The sequence below is a fragment of the Pelodiscus sinensis genome, chromosome 12 (genome assembly GCF_049634645.1).
Source record: "Pelodiscus sinensis isolate JC-2024 chromosome 12, ASM4963464v1, whole genome shotgun sequence".
Taxonomy (NCBI): Eukaryota; Metazoa; Chordata; order Testudines; family Trionychidae; genus Pelodiscus; species Pelodiscus sinensis.
The window spans coordinates 3,389,987-3,410,340 of NC_134722.1; the positions used below are offsets into that span (position 1 = coordinate 3,389,987).

At 57.2% G+C, this 20,354-nt stretch overlaps 1 protein-coding gene across 2 annotated transcripts in view; it reads left to right on the forward strand.

Annotated features, from left to right (window-relative positions):
* The window catches only part of CBFA2T3 (CBFA2/RUNX1 partner transcriptional co-repressor 3), a 114,146-nt gene that overhangs the window by 25,239 nt on the left and 68,553 nt on the right, over nucleotides 1-20,354 (forward strand). The window contains exon 1 of one of the 2 annotated variants that reach the window (XM_075939863.1): nucleotides 9,235-9,639. The exons of the other annotated variant lie outside the window; for it this stretch is intronic. The gene's annotated coding sequence lies outside the window, so the exon portion shown is untranslated. Of the gene's footprint in view, nucleotides 1-9,234; nucleotides 9,640-20,354 lie in introns of those variants that run through there. 2 annotated transcript variants of the gene reach the window in all.

Below are 20,354 nucleotides of genomic sequence, written 5' to 3' on the forward strand. Positions count from 1 at the left end.
AAATCTCCCCCTGGGTCCGGAACAGTTTGCCTTTCTACAGGAGGTCCCCTCCGAGGATGAAAAGCTTAGCCTTGCAATACCCCTGCGGCGGCGGTAAATCACTCCCAGGGAGAAACTGAGGCACACAATGCGGCAGTGACTAGCCCAGGGTCGCTCCTGAAATCTGCGCTAGGGATGCAAATAGCGCCCAGATGTCCAACTCTCGGGCCTGCTCTCTGCCCCCCTTCGTTGTGTCCTGTTCAAAGCTTCGGACAGGAGTTCTGCAGAACCACACCTTCAAACCACAGGCTGCCCCCCGCCCCAGCCTGCGGACTCAGATGTTCTCTGCCTCTGAACCCTTGAAAACAACCTTGCTGATGGAACCAGCTCTCCTGCAAGAAGAATATCTGGCAATGCTCCCACTAACTTTTTCCAACCATGCGCGGAATAAATTGTGTTTTGCGCACAGCGGCATGTGCAGATGTGCACCACCCATAGAAACACAGGCTGCTGGCTGTGAGTGCTCTGCTAATCAGCTGGGTGGCATTTGAATCTCTCCAGGGTGGCCGCCCAAGCGCTCGCCTTACAGGGAACCCTGGTCACCTGTGCAGCATGCTATAAAGCCGATTACCCTCTTACTCACATGGGCAAATGTCTCCTCTGAAAACTGCAGGGCAGCTCTAGGCTCCTCATGTGAGTTTCTCTCTGCATGAGTGGGGGGGATTAGTTGTCTCCCCAGACAGGACAATCCCCCCATGGAGCTGCATGGAGAATGACCAAGGGACTTGCAGGCTGGCTTTGACCTTGCTGGGGAAAATCACCTTTAATTTTTTTGGCAAACAAACAGGATGGTCAGAGCCAGGGAGCTTTCCGAACTGCCCGGGTTTACACTCCCTCATCTTTACACAAAATATTACCTTAATCTCCCAGCAGCCTTCCGACTGATTTCCTCGTTATCCCTGGCTTAGCGCTAAGTGGCTCTTCTCTCACCATCTTCTCTCTGTCTTGAGGGACAGAACCCCTGGGGGAAACACGCTCAGGTATCTGCAGAGGGTGTGACCCATGCGAACAACCCCAGGGGAAACACACCCCGCCCGCGGTGTATCAGCCGAAGGTCTGTGCAATCCACCAGGCCGGTGTGCAAGCACGCGGGTGGCGAATTATTAACATTCGCACGAAGCCCGCAGAATACAAGCCGCTCACGCCAATGTTTATTTTCACAGTCGTCAATTACAACTTCCACAGGCTGAAACTACAGGCCCTGGGCCCTGACTAGAAAGGTAACAGGTCCTGCTACCCAAACTCACACCCTGGGGGGAGCATGTCATGTTCTTGCCAACCGACATGGGTTAGATTTTATTGCTGAGTAGTAAACAACAACAACCACCAACAACAAAATACGGCCTGTCCCGGTTGCCACCCAGATTGGTGCCGGAGCAAAGCCGCCAGCAGAAACAAAGCCAGGCTGTGCAGGCTGCTAGATTTGCAGAAGTAACATCTCCCCAAGCCTCCTCCTTGCACTCGGCGTAGCTCGCGGGAGCTTGCTGGCTCTGTCAATAAGGGGCTGTCTCCGCCGCAGGATGCATGCGTGTTTGGGTGTCAGTCCATTCCCCCAGCCATTTTCTGATCTCTTGTGCTCCCGCTCACGCCCGCATGAAGCCTCAGACGAGGGGGCCAATCCAGCAGATTCTTACATGAGTAGCCCTTACGTCTGTTTCTATAACATTTGTTTTTTTATGGATAGGGTTAACTAGAAGAATAATAGAAGAACTAGAGGACACCCAATGAAATTAATGGGGAGCAGGTTTAAAACTAATAAAAGAAAGTTCTTCTTCACACAGCGTGTAGTCAACCTGTGGAACTCCTTGCCAGAGGAGGCTGTGAAGGCTAGGACTATAACAGAGTTTAAAGAGAAGCTAGATAATTTCATGGAGGTTAGGTCCATAAAACCTAATAGCCAGGGGACAGAAATGGTGTCCCTGGTCTCTGTTTGTCAGAGGCTGGAGAGGGATGGCAGGAGACAAATCGCTTGATCATTGTCTTCGGTCCACCCTCTCTGGGGCACCTGGTGCTGGCCACTGTCGGCAGACAGGCTACTGGGCTAGATGGACCTTTGGTCTGACCTAGTACGGCTGTTCTTATGTTCTTATGTAACCCTAAGCCAATCCCTTTTACCTCGGGAAGAGGTGATCCAAATTGGTTTGGTCTCTACCCTTTGACCTGTCCAGTTTGGGTGACCCTTCCAGGAGCGATAGCTCCCACTGGCATAGCTCTCCAGGTCATTGAGACACACAAGCCACCTCACCATGACCAGGAATGGACCGTGGGGTCCAAAAGAGGAAGACCTTGGACAATGTGGAGGAGATCTACTGAGATTGAAGGACAACAACTGGGGTGCTCCTGGAGTCAGCTAGAAGTTTTGTCTCAAGACAGAGTGAAGGGAAGGAGACTTGTAGATGACCTGTGCTCCACTTGGAGTACAAGGCTTGAAGAAGAAGAAGAAGCCCTTACGCTTGCCAGCAGCCTGGTTGATTTGACTGGGATTCATCCCATAGGCAAAGGCTTACAGCAGCTGGTCCCAGTGCCGCTGCAGGCTAAGTCAGAGCCCCCATTCCACTCCTTCACCAAGAAACTCCTCTTCCTAAAAGTTCCCTGCATGTTCCCAGGCTGGGAGCCAGCCCCTGCTGTCCCCAAAGCCGCCTTGGTGTGCAGGCAAGGGAAAGCATTGCCTTTCCAAAACTGCCTACATCAGTGGTCCCCAACGTTTTGGGGCTGCCGCGCGTCCGGGGGCGGGGCCGCTCACAGGCCACGTGACTGGGGGCGGAGCCAAGCATGCGCCACGTGCCCGGGACTGGCGCCGGCATGTGCCGCGACCCCGGGCAGGGACCGAACAGGTGCCACGTGCCCGAGGCTGGCACCGGCATATGCTGCAACCCCGGGCAGGGGCCGCCCAGGTGCCACGCGCCCGAGGCTGGCACCGGCATATGCTGCAACCCCGGAGCAGGAGCCACCCATGTGCCCGGGGCTGGCACCTGCTGCACGCCCGGGGGCAGGGCCAGCCCGGATTGCTCCGCAGGTGCACATAAATGGCCCAGCGGGCGCCATGGCGCCCACGGGCACCGCGTTGGGGACCACTGACCTACATGATCCGTCCACCGGGAAAAGCTGGGGCAGTGGTGCAGCCCTCCTAGTGGCCAGGAAGAATCGGGCTGGGGAAGGGCTTAGATCCAGGCGTGGGGCTTTGGGTGGGATTGCGGCTTACCTTCCCCAACTGGGCCTTCGCCAGCCGCCCATGGTCAGGGAAGGAGCTTGTATAAATCCATACTCTGGGCCGGATTCTGCATGCCTTTCCCACCTCAACCTTCTGCTGAACCCTGGGAGCCCGGAAGCGGAACGGCCCCTTTTGCAGAGCCACATTCGCTTCGAATAGAGAACGCAGCTCAGTTTCTGCCCTGGGTTACAATGCGGTTGGGCTCCCCCGCTGCACAATTCAGGGCCGGCTTTGCCTCATCCCCCTGCTCTCATGCATCCGTCTGACACCCACTGCAGTTGAGAGAGGCTGTGTTTGTGCATCTGGGGGCACGTTTGGACACATGGGGGGTGAGCAATGACCAGCCTGGGGTTGCAGGATCAGCCAAGTCAGTCTCTTCCTTTTCTGTTTTCTGTGATCCTCGGATGCCCCAATGACAAAATGAACCTCTCTAGTCCAGCACTCTGGTCCGGCAACATCCGTGGTCTGGCATGACTTTAGCGAGCCCATTGTGCCTGGGTGTGGCCAAGTTTCCCGCGGTCCCATAAAGTTTGTTGACAGCCTCCAGGCCTGGCTCTGTGTTCTGTGCTGTGATTTAGCTCAAATTTACCCCTCAATGTCTTCTCAGAGCCCAGGAAGCCATGTAAGCGTGGGTAACGCTGCAAGACAATACTGACCTCCCTTGGTTTGGCAAATTCTTTGGTTCGGCACCAGTCAGGTCCCGAGGGTGCCAGACTAGACAGGTTCCCCCTGTAGCTGATTTGACAGTGCCCGTTACCTAAACACAAACCAAAGAGGACAAGCTCTTTCACTCCTCCTAGCACCATGTCCCTTAGGACCTTGGGCAGGCACTTAGGCACCTGCGTGTAATGGGCCGGTCTTGTACCATCTCAAGGTCATGCCATGGGATGCTCTGCTGCTCTTGAGTGCCATGCTAAAGACTTGTCTAAACAGCCTATGTAATTAAACGTGTTCGTCGCCTTCATTTAATTGGAAACTGGTTTATCTGCTGTTTGTATCGCCCTGATTTGCGAAAGGATCCTGGCTTAGTCAACACACGGAAATGTTTAACAAAGCTGCTGCTTCTGCTCACCTGCCCGGAGCTAAGGCTGGCTCACGCCAACGCCATCTGAAATGTACTAGACTGGGTAAAAGGGGCAGCTGGGGATGATTGGATCGATGGGCATTTTGACTGAAGTGTATGATTAACTTCGACTAGCAGTGTTTCTACTATAGGTGGAACCTCCCTAGCCCAGCACCCTCGGGACCTGCCCGGTGCCGAACCAGAGAATTAGCCAAACCATGGGAGGTCAATATTGTCTAGCAGCATGACCAACCCTTCCACTGTTTACTGGGCTTTTAGAAGACATTGTGGATAAATCCGAGCCCAATAACAACACAAAACACTGGGAGCTAGGAATGGCGGCTAGAAACAAACTTTATGGGACTGCAGGAAACTTGGCCACACTCAGGCATCTGGCTCACTGAAAAATTGCCGGACCACGGATGTTGCCGAACTAGAGAGGTTCGACCTGTATATACGTTAAAAGCATCATTCCTGTGGCCAAGCCAGCGCGTCCCCATGATAGCAGGAATAAATTCATGATGGTGGCTGAGTCTGGGTGGGAAATGGTATCTCCACTGGAGAGCAAAGGCGGGATCGCTCATGAGTGGCATGGCCATGAACAAGTTCTCTGTCGCCTCCCGTGGGCTTTGCTAGGTCTTCAGACAAATGCTCGGCCTCTGCGTTTCCCATGCCGGCGTGCGGGTGAATGTCCCGTCTCCGCAGCCGAGGCAGCGGCGACCTTCACTCCTGCCAGGTCTCTTTATTGCAGCGGGTGAAAAGGGATCAGGCACCCTGCTGGCAGAGCCTGTTCGCACTTACTCCTGCGCGAAGGCCCCACAAAATCCACGAGGCTCATTCCATGAGACTTTTCAGCATGAGGCCTTTGCTGATTCCGCAGTGGCAGGGGTGCACATAGACCTGCCCATGGGCCAGATCCAGCCCACCAGAGTTAGCTTCTGGCGGGTCCCCGCTGCTATATGTATCTGCACGGCCACAGGTGCTGGTGATCACAGCTCCCAGTGGCCTGCCGTTCCCGGCCAATGGGAGCTGTGGGAAGTGGTGTCCCAGTCCATGCCACTTCCTGATGCTCCCATTGGCCTGGAACGGTGATCTCTGGCCAATAGGAGCTGCGGGAAGTGGTGCCCCACTCTGTGCCACTTCCTGACACTCCCATTGGCCCGGAACGGTGATCTCTGGCCAATAGGAGCTGCGGGAAGTGGTGTCCCAGTCTGTGCCACTTCCTGACACTCCCATTGGCCTGGAACGGTGATCTCTGGCCAATGGGAGCTGCGGGAAGTGGTGCCCCAGTCTGTGCCACTTCCTGATGCTCCCATTGGCCTGGAACAGTGATCTTTGGCCAATAGGAGCTGCGGGAAGTGGTGCCCCAGTCTGTGCCACTTCCTGACGCTCCCATTGGCCCGGAACGGTGATCTGTGGCCAATGGGAGCTGTGATCGCCAGTACCTGTGGCCCTGCAGGTAAATATAATGGTGATGGCCCTTCAGGGGCTAACCCTGGTGACCCGCCACCGTGTTATTGCCCACCCCTGCGCAATGGGGACCAGTGATCTCCAGCCACAAGCAACTATGGGAGCAGGTTACCTAAACTAGTTTCCATCTCACCCAGCCGTCGGGAGAGAAAATGCTGTCTTCTAGTACTAGACTCCAATGTGTATGGACACGTGTTCAGGAGGGTGGTGGAGCCTGAATTGTCTACGGGGAATCCGTGTTCACATGCCCCCCTGCACCGCCGTATTTGCATGCCCCAGCCGGTGTCTGTATATGCAAAGGAGGCTGTGCCAGCCCCGGGCTCGGGGTGTGAGTGCAGTGGCAGGTGTGCGTGGGTGTGTTTTTCCGACACTCTCGTTGGTCTTTGCTTTTCGAAAAATGTGTTTCCTCGGGGCAAAGCCTGCTCCCCACATCCCGCCCCTACGGCGGCCGGGGGGCTGCTGGCTGGGAGACGGGGGGAGGTGGCCTGCACCACTCACTTGCTGGGGGACAGGGCGTGGCGTGCTGAAGCCAGGCTCCCAGCGCTGTGCCAATGGGGAGGCTTCATGCAACATCAGGATGAGGCCCGGAGGGGTTGGAGATCCGGGAATCCACCCCCATCGGAAGTCTCCAGGAGCTAGGTAGGGCCACATGACTGGCTGCAGCAGTGGCCGGGGAGGGGTGCTGCTGCTGCTCCGTGGCTGGTGTAGCTAGTGGAAAGGACACCACCCCCCCGAGAGGCTGGGAGCAGGAATTACGGTGGTGGGACCCTTTGCTGCAAGTTCGGCCCATTGCTTCTTATAGACCCATGGGAGGCCATCTCTCACAGCAGGATCCATTACCTAGACCAGGGTGGGCAGCCTAAGGCCTAGGGGGCAGATGTGGCCCCCGACTTGCCTGGATCCAGCCCCTGAGGCTCAAGGTTCCCCCCCAGCCGCAGGGAGTGCACAAAATCCACTAGCAGGGGCCCCCCTAGGCTCTGGTGTGTGGGGGAATACGGGCAGCATCTTTCTGCTTCCCAGGCAGGGGCCACGTTTGTGAGGGTTTGGGTTGCGGGGGGGGGGGGGGAGTTTGTTTTGTTTTGCTTTGTGCTTCTCACTTATGTGCGGCCCCCCACTGATTTTTCTGTGGGTCCACAGCCCCCAAGCCAAAACCGGTTCCCCAGCCCCGCCCTAGACCATCCCTGTTAGACCATCATCTAATCTGCCCTTAAAAACCTTCACTGGTGCAGCTTCTGCACTCTCCCTTGGCAATTTAGTCCAGTGCTTGCCCGACAAGGGGGAAGTTCTTGTCTTATCCTCGGCAGCCAAGGAGAACAATTCTTCTCCCTCCTCCTTGTCACACCCTGTTATGTATTTGAAAACTGCCATCGCGTCCCCTCTCCGTCTTCTCTTTTCCAAACTAAACAAATCGGTTTTTCAAACTTCCATCACAGGGCATGTTCTTTAGACCTTGATTCATTCTTGGGGTTTTTCTCTGGACTCTCCTCAGGGTGGCACATCTGTCCTGAAATGTGGTGCCCAGAACTGGACACAATTCTCCCGCTGAGGCCTAATCAGCGCAGAGTAGAGCGGAAGAATGACTTCTCCTGTCTTGCTCACAACGCTCCTGTTAATGCATCCCAGAATGCTGTTGGCTTTTTATGTTTTTTTGCGACAGTGTTACACTGTTACCTTATCTTACGCTTGTGCTCCACTATGACCCCCACACGCCTTTCTGCAATACGACGAGGGCAGGGAATTGGATTCGATGACCTTTCGAGGTCCCTTCCAGCCCTGGTGTCCTATGATTCTATGATTCTATGATCATTTGGGAGTAAAACTGGGTCTAAGTGGGTGACCATGGAAAGGCAGCACCTGTGTTCTAGGGTGAATTGGATCAGACTATGATGCCTTACTGAAAGTCCTATTGTTTTCTTGGGGAAAAGTCACACTGCTCACCATCAGTTCTTCATGGCTGCCTAGATAGGTACGCTGCAGCCGGGGATCCTGCGTGGATCCTGGGCCAGAGGGGTTCAGAAAGGACACGTCCTGAGGAATGATTATATTAAAAAACAAAATACAAAGAGCCGATGTGTGCGTGGAATGCGCCACCCGTAAGCCAGCCGCCTGAGAAGCCCCACAGTTACACGGGGGACCTGGCTTATTTCTAATGCAAACCAGTGAGAAGCTTTTCCTTTTTCTACCGGCCCTGGCCCTAACAGCAACAACACTGCAGTAGAATGGGTCCGTGGGGAGGGAACCTTTGGGCTGATTTTCCTCCTTACCTCCAAGGACAGGCTACTCAAGTGGCCAGGGGGTGTTTACAAAGTTTGCTGAGAGATTTTTGCACTGAGCCATTCGAGTTTTTTGTTTGTTAAAGCCTTCACCCCTGTCCTCTGGGAGGCCTGATTGGCCTCTTTCGGGGAGGAAGTTAGAAAAAGCCCACAGCCGAAGGGAGCCCAGAGAGGAGGCCAAGGGACCCACAGAAGAAGGGACCCCTCCTAAGAAGAGCCAGGAGGGGGAACTAAGCAGGGAGGTGGGAAGCAGGCACACACCTCCCCCGCCCTAGGGCCTTGCCAGCCTGCAGGAGCAGTGGGGTCTTGGCTCCGATCTGCGTCCTCCAGCGCCTGGGGAATGCCATTTGCACGGTCCCGGTGCAGCCCCCGCCCCGGGAGGGGCAGCCAGCCCCCACCCAGAAGAAATGCAGCAATCCGGCTGGGCGAAGGCGGCCGGGCTTGCAGCAGGAGCGGGGCGCCCCCTGCAGGGAGAGGCTGCGCGGTGCAGCCAGCCCAGCCGGCTCATCCCCAGGCAGACGCTGCATCACACGGAGAGGCAGCGGCTCGGGCGCTCACTCGGACGGGAGGCGAGGCAGGGGTCGGAGCGCAGGGAGCCGCTGGCGGCTGGACACCCCGGGAGGGCTGGGCTGGGCGCTGGGCTGCCGGAGTTGGCCCCGAGCGAGCCCGAAGGAGGGTTTGTGCCGGGGAGCGGCGGACGCAGGCGAGATGCGCCCAGGGCTGGGAGCCGCTCTGCGGCTCAGGACCCGGGAGCCGGCAGCCCGCTGGGGGCTGGCCGGGCACTGAGGAGCCGGTGTATAGCGGAGCGCCCCGCGCCTCCAGGGAAAGCAAGGGGCGCGCGTGAAGAAGCGCCCGGCGGCGCGGAGAAGTTGTCCGAGGGAGGTGACCCGGCGGATCCCGCCCCAGATGGCCCTGGGCAGAAGCGAGCGGAGCAGGCGGGGGCGCTAGCAGAGTCCCTGCCCGGCTCCCCGGGCTGCGGAGAGGAGCCAGCGGGCTACCCGAGAGCCCCCCCGTGCGCCCTGCCCGCCCCGGCTCCCCGGCCCTGCGGTCTCTCGCTCCATGGCCCCCCGGCGGAGCGAGGAGCCCCGACGGGCGTGACGGGGCCCGAGAGAAGATGAGGAACAAAGCGAGAGCGGGGGCTCTGCCTGGGCAGCCAGCGGGCAGGAGGTGAAGCGCCCCGGGGGACGCCGGCCAGCCCCGCCACCGCCACATACCAAAGAACCCGCGCAGCGCAGCGCCCGGCGCATCCTTCCCCCTCTCCTGGCTGGCGAAGCGCCCCGGGGCCAGCGGCGGCCAGACTGCGCCGGGGCAGCGCGCAAAGAGCGCGCAGAGACTCCGAGCCGCGCTACGCGGGGGAGCAGAGCTCACGGCCGGGGCTCAGCACAGCTCAGCCGCGGAGCGCCCAGACCCCGCGGGAAGGCTCCGGCCGGGGCCCGGGGCATGGGAACACGGGCGCAGTCCCCTGTCGGACCCCTGCGCCCCACCGCCCGCTTGGATTAACTCCCTCCGGTGTTGCCAGCACCCCGCCGCCTGTGGCTCCCGGCGTGGGAAATTACCTCACGGCTCCTTCCCGACCTCGGCCAGTAAGTCCCGCTCCGCCCCACGGGGGATCGTGCGCGCGTGGAGGCCCCCTGGGGACGGCGTGACTCGCGTGGGCTGGCTTGCCCGGCTCCGGGGGCGGGGGCGGGGGACGCAGGCTCGGAAACTTTCCTTGCAGGCAGTCCAGGGTCCAGTCTCGTCCCCTGCCGGCTGAACTGAGGGGGGGGGGGGGTAAACATACAGGCAAAGGCAGGGAGGGATCCCCAGGGGGCTGCGTGTGCAGGCAAGACTCCCCCCGGGCAGAGTCTTGGGCCCCCAGGCCGTTGGGGGAGGCAGGCGTGGGAAGGCGCGGGCCGGGGACTGGGGCGCTTAGTGCGCGCTGCTCTGCGGCCGCAGCTGCCTCGAGTCCCCCTCCGGCCGGCCCGGACTCGGCCGCCTTTCCAGGAGCCCGAGAGGGGAGCCCGGCGTCGGCTGGGGCGGCGGGAGACGCGCTGTGCCGGAGGAAAGGTGGGGAGAGCAGGGGCCCAGCAGAAGGGGCCAAGCTGGGAACTTTGGGGGGACGGACAAGGGATCCTGTATGACTCCAGCAGCAGGAAATATTTATTTGAGGGCAGTGCCGAGGCAGGGCCATGCCGCGGGGGCTCGGCGCTGTACAAACACAGGCTCCTGTCCCGGAGCTCCTCGGAATGGCCAAGGTTACTTCCAGTGTCCCTGGACACACAGGGCAGGGGGGAGGCGTCAGAAGGAGTTCCCTTTCGGAGCTCTTCTGGACTTGGCTGTGGCGGGGAAGGTACCTCCAGGCCTGGGGGCCTGGTGCCCCCCTCCCAGTGTGGGGTGCCTGGTTCAGGAAACTGTGCAGGGGCCTGGTTCTCACCAGGGGCACTTTCTGGGAGGCAAACCCCTTCCCTACAATCAGTGGTCTCTGGGGGACCAGAGGTGGCTTGTTTAGGGCCTGACCCTGCCGTCCTCACTCAGGCAAGTCTCCAGCTGCTGTCCCTAGTCCTTTTGCCTGAGGAAGGACTGCAGGGCTTGGCGTGGGGCGCACCGGGGTCCGTGTTCTCTCCTTGGCAAAGTACCGTGCCCGAGGGGGATGCTTCCCACATGCCCTGAGGGGGCGACAGCCAGGTGGGGCCAGTGCTGGTGCCTGATGGCACGGCTGCTCCTTCCCCCCCGGGAAGCGGCTTCATTTTGTTCCCACCTGCAGCAAATCTCTCCCATTTTTGCCTTTCTGCACGGCTGGAAGGAGTCATTTTCCTCCCTGCACGAATGGCTGCAAGAGCTGTGAGCCAGCGCCTCCTGAGAGGCGTAAGAAACCATCAGCTCCACATCAGACTTTCAGAGTGGCTGATGGATTGATTTCGGCTTAGGAGTGGGGAGACGCATAATTCTTCTCAGGAGACTCTCTGAGTCATAAGGAAGAAACCTAGGGCTAATTGAGATATATGTATCTATGCCGCAGAACAGTCTGAGGGAGGTTTTCAAACAAGGGCTGCTCAGGAGGAATCCAGCTATCTGAATTGGCCTTGCCACGTTTCTGAGCCGAATAGTCATTGACCAGCGTAGAATTCTGCCCCGTGGTTTCCCCGTCTTGCAGAATTGCATCAAAGATCTGCCTTCTGGAGTATCATGTCTTCCCGCTTTAGCAGCCTGTCCGGTGTGTCTTTGTGGCACATTCCGTCCGGATGCAGCCGTTGTGGCCTGAGGAAAAACAGCAATTTGGAATATTTCCCCCACTAGCCAGGAATCCAAATCGCTTTTTAACATGACAAGCAACGGTCCCGTTTCCTTAAAAGTTCAGGGCCACGAGTTTATGACAGAGGACTTGGTGCATTGGGCCAAATCACACAGCACTGTCTGTTGCGTTTTTCCCAATCTAAGCTTCCAACCAAGTTGATGGCTTTTTATTTCACCAATGGATTGTGGTGCTGAATAGCAACTGAGGTGTGTGTTCAAGAGATCTCTGCCAGCTTGAAAACCAGTGGTTGCAAACCAGCTCGTTTATTTATGCCTTTACATTCTGAGAAGGGTCTGGCCAAATTGTCCTTTGCTCTTTTTGTTCATTTTCATGTGTTCCCTCAGCTTGCGCAATGTAAATCAATGAGGTCAATTTCGTTTCTGTTTGGAGTCAGTTTCATCTGATAGATTCTTGTGGTAATATTTCCCTTTCCAATGCTACAGGAGAATGCTCGTCGATTAGAAACCACTCTTTTTGTTGTTGTTTTTTTCTTCGTTTAATTGATAACACCTTTCTTAGGTTGCACGAAAAGCTTGTGTTTACAACATTTTCATGTTGGGTCAGATGTGAGCTGCCAGGGCCCGTTACACTGTGCAGTGGTCTCGTCTGCCTTCTGTTTAGAAAGAACATCTATGCATGCTGCCTCTGTTTTATTCTCTCGGTGCCTGTCCAAGAACAATGCTGCCTTTAATTAAAAGGAAATAATCATCCTTTGTTCTTTTATCCGAGGATCTCCAAGCACTTTGCAAATATGAATCCTCAAAACGCCCCTGTGAGGTAGAAGTCAATATTGCTGTTTACAGTGGAGATAACTGGGAGACAAAGAAGTTCAGTGATTTTTCCAAAATCACAGGCAGAAGCGAGGGATAGAAGCCAAAAGTCTTGGCGCCCCACCCTTTGCGCTAACCACTAGGCTGCACGAACTCCCACAGCAACAAACTGAAACCGTGATCTTGGCTAGAAAGTGTGTGAAAGTCGGGGCTGCCGACCTCCAAGTGGTACCGGTTGGGGAGATGTTTCCTGAAACTTGACATGTGGGAATGGAAACTCGGGGTTTTAAAATAAATGTTGTTCATCGTTTTTATGATTTATACACACTGGTTTTCTGTGCTGGGAAAAGCCTTGGGTGGGGCCAGCTGGGGAGGCGGTGAGTTTTGAGACACAAATAAGAGAAGTCCTCTTTGGTTTGAAATATATTTTCCTTCGCTTTAAATTAGAAGTCAGAGTTTTGCTTTTGTTTTGATGTATGGGACTTTACAGTGAGCCAGAGAGGCAGTGGGAAGAAAAACAAGAATTTTGCTGTTCAGAGAAGGGGTTTTCTGTGCACTGTTTCCAACCAGACTCGGCCTATGTCTCATTCAGCAGGTACGGTTTTACTCTCTACCTGTGCTAGTGGCACGTTTAGCTCTCTTTCCCCTCCTTCTAGCTCTGGGTAAGGCTCTGCTGGGAAGCCCAGGAAAGTGACCGTGCCCGTCGGTGCGGGTATGTACAGGTGTCATCCCAGACCTGTAGCCACACCGACTCCTCTGGGGCTCTTGTGTTTTGATAGTTTACACATTGGGCCTCGATGATGCATGCTTGGAAAGCGGAGTCTACAGAAACATGTAACGGGCCCGGCATGAATTGCACGTTGTTTTAAGTCTCACTCCTTTTCACTTGTGTTTTGGGCCTTTGGCCCATGTTTGAACCTTGATGTGATTCGCCAGTCCCTGGGAAGAGACGCGCCGGAATGTATTGCCTAGGGAGGTGGTGGAATCTTCCTTTTGTACCTTCATAGAATTACAGAAGATCAGGGTGGGCAGAGATCTCAGGAAGCATAGAGTGTAACCACGTCTCAAAGCAGGACCAACCCCAATGCGATCAGCCCAGCCAGGGTTTTGTCAAGCCGGGGCTTAAAAACCTCTAGGGATGGAGATTCCACCCCCACCTTAGGGAACCCAGCCCAGCGCTTCCCCACCCGCCTAGGGAAATCGTTTGTCCGAATATCCAGGAGCTCTCGGATCAGGGAAGCCCCGCAGCACGCTAAAAAAGCGGCTGTTATAGGCAGCCAGGAACAAAGTGGGAAAACGTTCCAAAGTGGGGCATTGCCTCCGCCATGAACAAGTGGCTGCAAATCCCCAAGTGAGCCCTCCTTCCGGGGGCCAACGAGCCGTTCGGAGTCATCTCTGGTCTGGCTGGCGGGTGTCTGCCGGCAGCACGGAGCAGTTTGGGGTCTCATTGGGAAGGCACCTTCATGGAGGCCTGGGTGAGGAGCGAGGCAAATCTCCCTTTGGGCCAGGGCTGCGTGTGAGCTTGTAGCAGAGGCTAGGAAAAGCAGCGCTTCCATCCCTGGGAAGCTAGTGGCGACGCATTCCTAAGGGGGAAGCAGAGACTGGAGCACACGGGTTTTGGCCGTGATCCCAGAAGCCCTCGCAAGCGTGCGGTAGCTGGGCCTAGTCAGTTCTGGAATGGGAAAAACAGCCTAGGAAAATGCAGCCAAAGGAAGTGGAGTCACAGCGCGTGGGTAAATGGCTCTCTTCTCTCTGAGACCGGGCCACTCTAGAGACAGTGCTAAGGGAATGGGGACAGGCCATCAAATGTCAGTCGTGACTTCCGGGTTGGGGTGTTTCTTTCGATCTGTCGTGTTATGTGTCCTACTCATGTTCCAAGGGGTCTCCGTCACCCTTGTGCAGTAATTTACACTGGTGCAAAGAGCACGTAAGAGGTTGCCTCATCCGATTGCACGAGGGCGCACGACTACACGAGGCTAAAAGTGGATTGGCTCTGAGAATTATAGTCTGCCTTCCTAAATGCCCCTGGCAGTAGCATGTGGATAGTGGTATCTTCTCCACTTCCTGTCCTAAGCCCCCTTGTAGACCGCAACAGGGCCCTCTTACCCAGCTGCTGCACTCCACCCGGCGGCGTGCAAAGTGCGTTCCAGTGTCAGCGCTGTTTGGGAAGCGCCGGGAGACCCGTCGGGATGAAAGGGGAGACCTGAATGTCAGGGGTTGCAGTGTTTGATGGAGGTTAATGGATTGTTAGCAAACTGGCCGGAGAATAAAGGGTGGGCCTGTCGGACAGGAAACAGCAGTGCTGTCAGTGCACAGGCTGCGATTGTGTGAGAGGCCGGTGTGTTTGCGGTTGGGATTACATTCCATTGTAACAGGCCCGCGGTCCTGCTGGGACAAAACCATGGCTGTTGGGGGAAGGGTGACCAGCAATCCCCACCTTGGCTTGCTGTCACATTTCAGCATGTATCAGCCACGCCACGGGAGACGCGTGGCTCCATCTGAGGCGCTAACAAACCCGCGGTGAGTTTGCAGCAGGCGGGTTTGCAATCAGCAGCAAGAGACCTGCAGCGAAGACAAAACTCCCATGGGACCCCGCAGCCGGTTCTCAGAAAGGACCGAGCCCTCAGTGTTCTGCGGCTGCTTCTTGGTAAACAAGCCAAAGTCCAGCGCCGCCGCCGGGTCGCTGCATCCCCTGCCCTCCATTTCCAGTGCTGAGAGCAGCCATCGGAACAGTCCCTTCCACAGTGGTCGGGGTTCTCGGCCTGTCACTGCGCTGCTCCTTCATTTCACCAGTGCCACGTGCGTAGGGTTTCACCCTCGCATGAGATGCTCTTTGCACGGGTGCAAAGCACTGCCCAAGGGGCAGGGCAGTGGGAAGTGGCGGCTCTGATTTCTAGGGAATTCCTGACTCCAGGTGCTAGGTCTGTCCTGCACAAGGGCTCTGGGATTGACTAGGAACACGGACGGGGGATTCCGGCACATGCGGCCTGATTTTTTTCTTTCATCCGAAGGCCACTTTACACCAACATTTGCATTCGCTTTACAGCCCCAGAGATCTGGGCCTGATCCTGCCCCCCCCGGAAGCCAAAGGCCAAGCGCCCACTGATTCCCAGGATCAGTCCCAACATGCTGTTCTGTTCTCAAAAGTGGCTGTCATAAGGACACAGCAGCGGGGCTCTCGGGCGCCCCCCAGCCCAGAGACACTCTGGGATCCGTGGGTCCTTTCCCCCTTGCACATCAGCTGGAATAATGGTGAATCCGCCGAAATCGGTGACTCTTGAGCCGCCCCGCTGAGGTAGGTTTGTTGTGGTCAGCCCGCCCTGTGCGGTGGGGAGGACCAGAGTGAAGGTGTAACCCACCGTCTCGCCGAGGCAACGCGGCCATGGATGTAAAGTAATGCACACTGGAAAAAATAACCCCAACTATACGTACAATATGAGAGGGGCTAATTCAGCTACAACTAATCAGGAAAGATCTTGGAGTCACCATGGATAGTCCTCTGAAGACGTCCACGCAGTGGGCAGCAGCACTCAAAAAAGCAAACAGGATGTTAGGAATCATTAAAAAAGGGATCGAGAATAAGACGGAGAATATCTTATTGCCCTTATATAAATCCATGCTACGCCCACATCTGGAATACTGTGTACAGATGTGGTCTCCTCACCTCAAAAAAGATATACTGGCATTAGAAAAGTTTCAAAGAAGGGCAACTAAAATGATGAGGGGTTTGGAACGGGTCCCATATGAGGAGAGATTAAAGCGACTGGGACTTTTCAGCTTGGAAAAGAGGAGACTGAGGGGGAATATGCTAGAGGTCTATAAAATCATGAGTGGTGGGGAGAAAGTGAATAAGGAAAAGTTATTGACTTGTTCCTATAATATAAGAACTAGGGGCCACCAAATGAAACTAATGGGCAGCAGGTTTAAAACAAAGAAAAGGAAGTTCTTCTTCACACGGCGCGCAGTCCATCTGTGGAACTCCTCGCCTGAGGAGGTTGTGAAGGCTAGGACTATAACAGGGTTTAAAAGAGAACTGGATACATTCATGGCGGTTAAGCCCATAAATGGCTATTAGCCAGTATGGGTAAGGAATGGTGTCCCTAGTCTCTGTTTGCCAGGGGATGGAGATGGATGGCAGGAGAGAGATCGCTTGATCATTCCCTGTTCCTTCACTCCCTCTGGGACACCTGGTGTTGGCCACTGTGCGCAGACAGGATACTAGGCTGGATGGACCTTTGGTCTGACCCAGTCTGGCCGCTCTTATGTTCTTATGGGAGCATCTGGTGGCTGTCCTGTGGGTGTTGCACGAGGAGAAAGGCTCCAAATGCATGGCGGCAGCTAGCTCCAGCTGATCCCAATGGCAGAGGCGGGGCCAAGCTGACTCAGTTTCCTTCTCTCGGAGCAGGGACCGACTTTTGTCACCTAGGTGAGCGGCTCCGTCCTGGAATCCACCGGGGGCCAGTAACTCCAGGCCACGTTCACCGGGTAATCCTGCAGGGCAGACCCACCTTTCAATGGAGAACAGGGATCCTGCCGTAAGGCCCAGTATGACAGTGAGATGAATCGCGTCTCCACGGAGCAAAGGGGCAAAGAAGCCAGAGGGGCCTTTAATGACCCCCCTCAGGCCTGAATTCCCTCCCCGCTACGGGCCCTTGGCATTCATTTGACAGTAAGAAGCCCCCTCCCTCCCGGGCTTAAGTGGAATTTTGCTCCTTTTCCACCATGGAGTGGGGCCAACAGGCCTGATTGTCAGTGAGAATCTGATCCTGGATCTTTTCAAGACCAGGCCTCCCCCGACGGCCGGGCGGGGGGGGGGGGGGTTGCAATTGCTTTCCACAGGGCAGAACCAGGCCTGTCCTAGGGGTAGTGGGAGGGTGGCCAGATGGTTTCAATAAAAATACCGGCCACACCTGCCATTCCATCCCAATCGACATGACGTCGTCTTTCGAAAATACCGGCCAGTTCTATTTTCTCACTGCTCTTTTCTCAGTTTGTTTCCCGGACAGAAAGCTCCAATACTGGACTGTCCGGTTGAAAACCAGACACCTGGCCTCCCTAGGGAGTGGCCGGCCTGCAGACCAGGACAGAATGATCAGTGGGCCCCCTGCCCCCATCCCTCATCCAGAGCCAACAGAAGCTGCTTGTCTTCCCGCAAAAGGCTCTTCCCCGCCAGCCCCTCCCTCCTTGTCATCCCGCCGGTGGCATCGAAATGTCAGCTCCCACCCCTCCTGCCAGCCCATCCCACCAGCCTCCAGCACCGGCTGGTTCCGTTTGCTGCTTGAGAGAACCTCCCCAGGCACATCCACAAAGCTCACACTCCTCTTCCTGCAAAGCCCTCCTTGCTCCTTGAAGGATGCTCTGTTTGGGGGCAGAGACGGGCTTTGGTTCTGTGTTTGTACAGCTCCTAGCACCCCGGGGCCTGGCCCACGACTCCATCGTCTAGCTCGGGGGTGGGCAACGTCACCAATTTTGGTACATGGTTGGGTTGGCTCCACCCCTGGAAGGGGCGGGGCCTGAGGCAGAAGGGGCGGGGCCTGAGGCAGAAGGGGTGGTTCCCTCTAGGCACCGCATGCCCCTGGTGGGGGAAGGGAGCCACCAGCCACTTTGAACAGCAAATGGCTTTGGGCACTCCCCCGGGCCCAGGACTAGACTGGCCTGGGGGCGGGGGAGTGGCAGGGTGGACCGTGGGTCGGATCCGATGGCTCGTCAGGCCGACTCCAGCCCACAGGCCGTGTCTTGCCCACCCCTGTTGTAGCTGCTACAGGGAGGCAAATCATAAACCCCAACAGCTGAGGACACGTCTCAGAGCCCAGCGGATCAGAAAATGGGCGCACACGCGCGAGGAACAGACCCGATCCTCCACGGAAGCAGCCCCTGTCTGTGGCCTCCCTCCTGCACGTTCAGAAAAATCCATTTTTGCATCCCCTGACTCTCGTAGCGTCGCTGTGTCCCGCTCCTCTCCCGTACGGCTCCCTGCTCTGCTCCGGCTGGGACTAGTTCGAGACGATTCCTACGTCTCGTCCCACGACCCGCCGGGATATTAACACAACACGTTCCTATTGATGTCGGGGGGGCTTTGCAATTGGGGTCCAGCTTGTCCCCAGCCTAGACTGCGGCTGCTCCCAGCCCCAGCTGGCCGCTTGGAAACTTCCCCCGTGAGGGCGGATTAGGAGAGTCCAGTCCAGATCCGCGGGCAGCAGAAGGGATCCCAGAGCCCTAGGAGCCCACGGTGCAGGCATCTAGTGCAGACGGGCGAGGCTGGAACGGGGCAAGAAACGCCCTGCAGCCAGAAGCCCAGGAGGGGTGGCAGCAGGACCACCTGGGAGGAATTCCTGCCTGGGTGCAGTTAATAACAACACATTTCTGGGGCCAAATGCATCCCGAGTGCACCCCCGTTTGGGGCAGGAACGCCTCTGGGCCACAGGGAGATGATGAGAGGGGCCGACAAAGCGCAGCCCCCTTCTCCCCGCCCCCTGAGCCCCTCTGCGTCCAGGGGGCTAGAGACCCAGAAGACATTAGTGGGGAGAGAGTCACTCCCCTTCCGTGGGCCGGCACTGTGGCTGTTGGAGGAAACCCTCTGCCCCCCTCTAACCCAGCGGCGCTCTGCTGCTGGGCACGGCCCAGTGGTTCCTGGTGGGACGCTCTTACTGCCCCCCGCGCTGTATCCCAGATGCCCCAAATGGTCCAGAGCTTGCCCCTTTCCTCCGCTCTTCCCCCCAGCTAAGGCTCCGGAAGGGATTTTCTGGCAGGTGTGGGGCAGGGGAGAGACGCGGCCCCAAACTTTGATGGAGCAGGGCCACCGGACTAGGGATATTCACAGTGCCCGGGCACCATGGGCCCATATAACTCACCAGCTGTGCACTAGGGATGCGAAAGGTTAACCAGGTAACCGGGAAGCATCGCCGCTAATGGGTGAGGTTTACCCGTTCTGGTGAACTGGTGGGGCTGGGGCAGGACGCCAGCTGCGGAGGCAGGGGGCTGCTCCAGCCCCGTGGGGGGCCCACCATGGACAGGGGCTGCTCGGATCGTCCGGAGCAGCCCCTGTCTGTGACAGGCCGGGGTAGAGCAGCCCCCTTGCCCATCCCCTCTTTCCTGGGTTAACCAATTACACTGGTGCATCAATTAAATGAGATTTCACATCCCTACTCAGGCCCCGTGGCCCAGGCTCTAGCGCGGCCACGGTGGGAGGCGCATTTCGAGGGGAGCCGCAGAGCCGCTGTTCTCCGTGGTGTAATGCAAGGAGAGCACATGCTGCCTGGCCCCAGCTGCCCAGAATCATTCAGCTCTGGGTAGCTGGGGTGGTTGCCCTGGATCCATTTCCGGTGTCCCGGAGCCACGAAAACCCAGCCACGAGCTAATTGCGAAGCCCCAGCACTGGGCCGCTCGGGCAGTGGGCTGGAGCGTCCGACTCTCTCCCGCCCAGGGTCCGTTTCCAGGCTGAGGAACTGTCCACGCGCCTTAGCAAACGGTTCCAGGGCAGCAGCGGCGCAGAGACTTCTGGGTTGTGCCAGCCTCGGCGTCCCTTCCCAAACGTGGGTCTTGCGCTCACTCTTCCCTTGCCATTCCCTCCACTAGACCGGCCTACGTGCTGATTGCTCCCGAGAAGTGGGTCACTCTCAGACCATGTTCCCCCAAACATTTTCCATCCAGGTGCGGAATAAAATGTGTTCCGTGCACTGAAGCATGTGCAGGTGTGCACCACCCATAGGAACATCTGCTAATCAGCTGGGCAGCACTGGGCTCTCTCCTGCAGCCACCCAAGTGCTCAGCTGACAGGGGACACGGCAGTGGGAACTAGAGATCCCCTCTCCTCCAGACTTTCTCAGCAGTAGCCTGCCTGCTGTGGGTTAGCTTGGGAGACACCTTGGGTAGTGAACATGGCTCCCCAGCCACTCCCTCTACCTCAGATCGCAGGGTGGGGGGAGATGCTTTTAGGGGGGGCAGGGAAATCCTCTTGCATTAGCCCCCCCATGCAGCGCTATGGCTTAGAAGCCACAGACAGTTCCTGCTGTGTGGGTGCACTGTGGGGGAGGGGGAGCCGCACTGTAGGGAAGAGCAGGGGCTGGGAGGAATCCCCTGCCCTTCACTGTGCTCCCCCTAATGGGGGGTAAGGCCCCTGGCCTACCGAGTCCCTGTGTCCTCCCCCTGGAGCAGAGACCCAGCAGGGGTCCTGCTGCATAGCTCATAGCTCAGCGCCCGCAGTGCAATCCAACGTCCAGCTGGGCTGGACATTCCGTTTCCGGGCTGCCCTGCA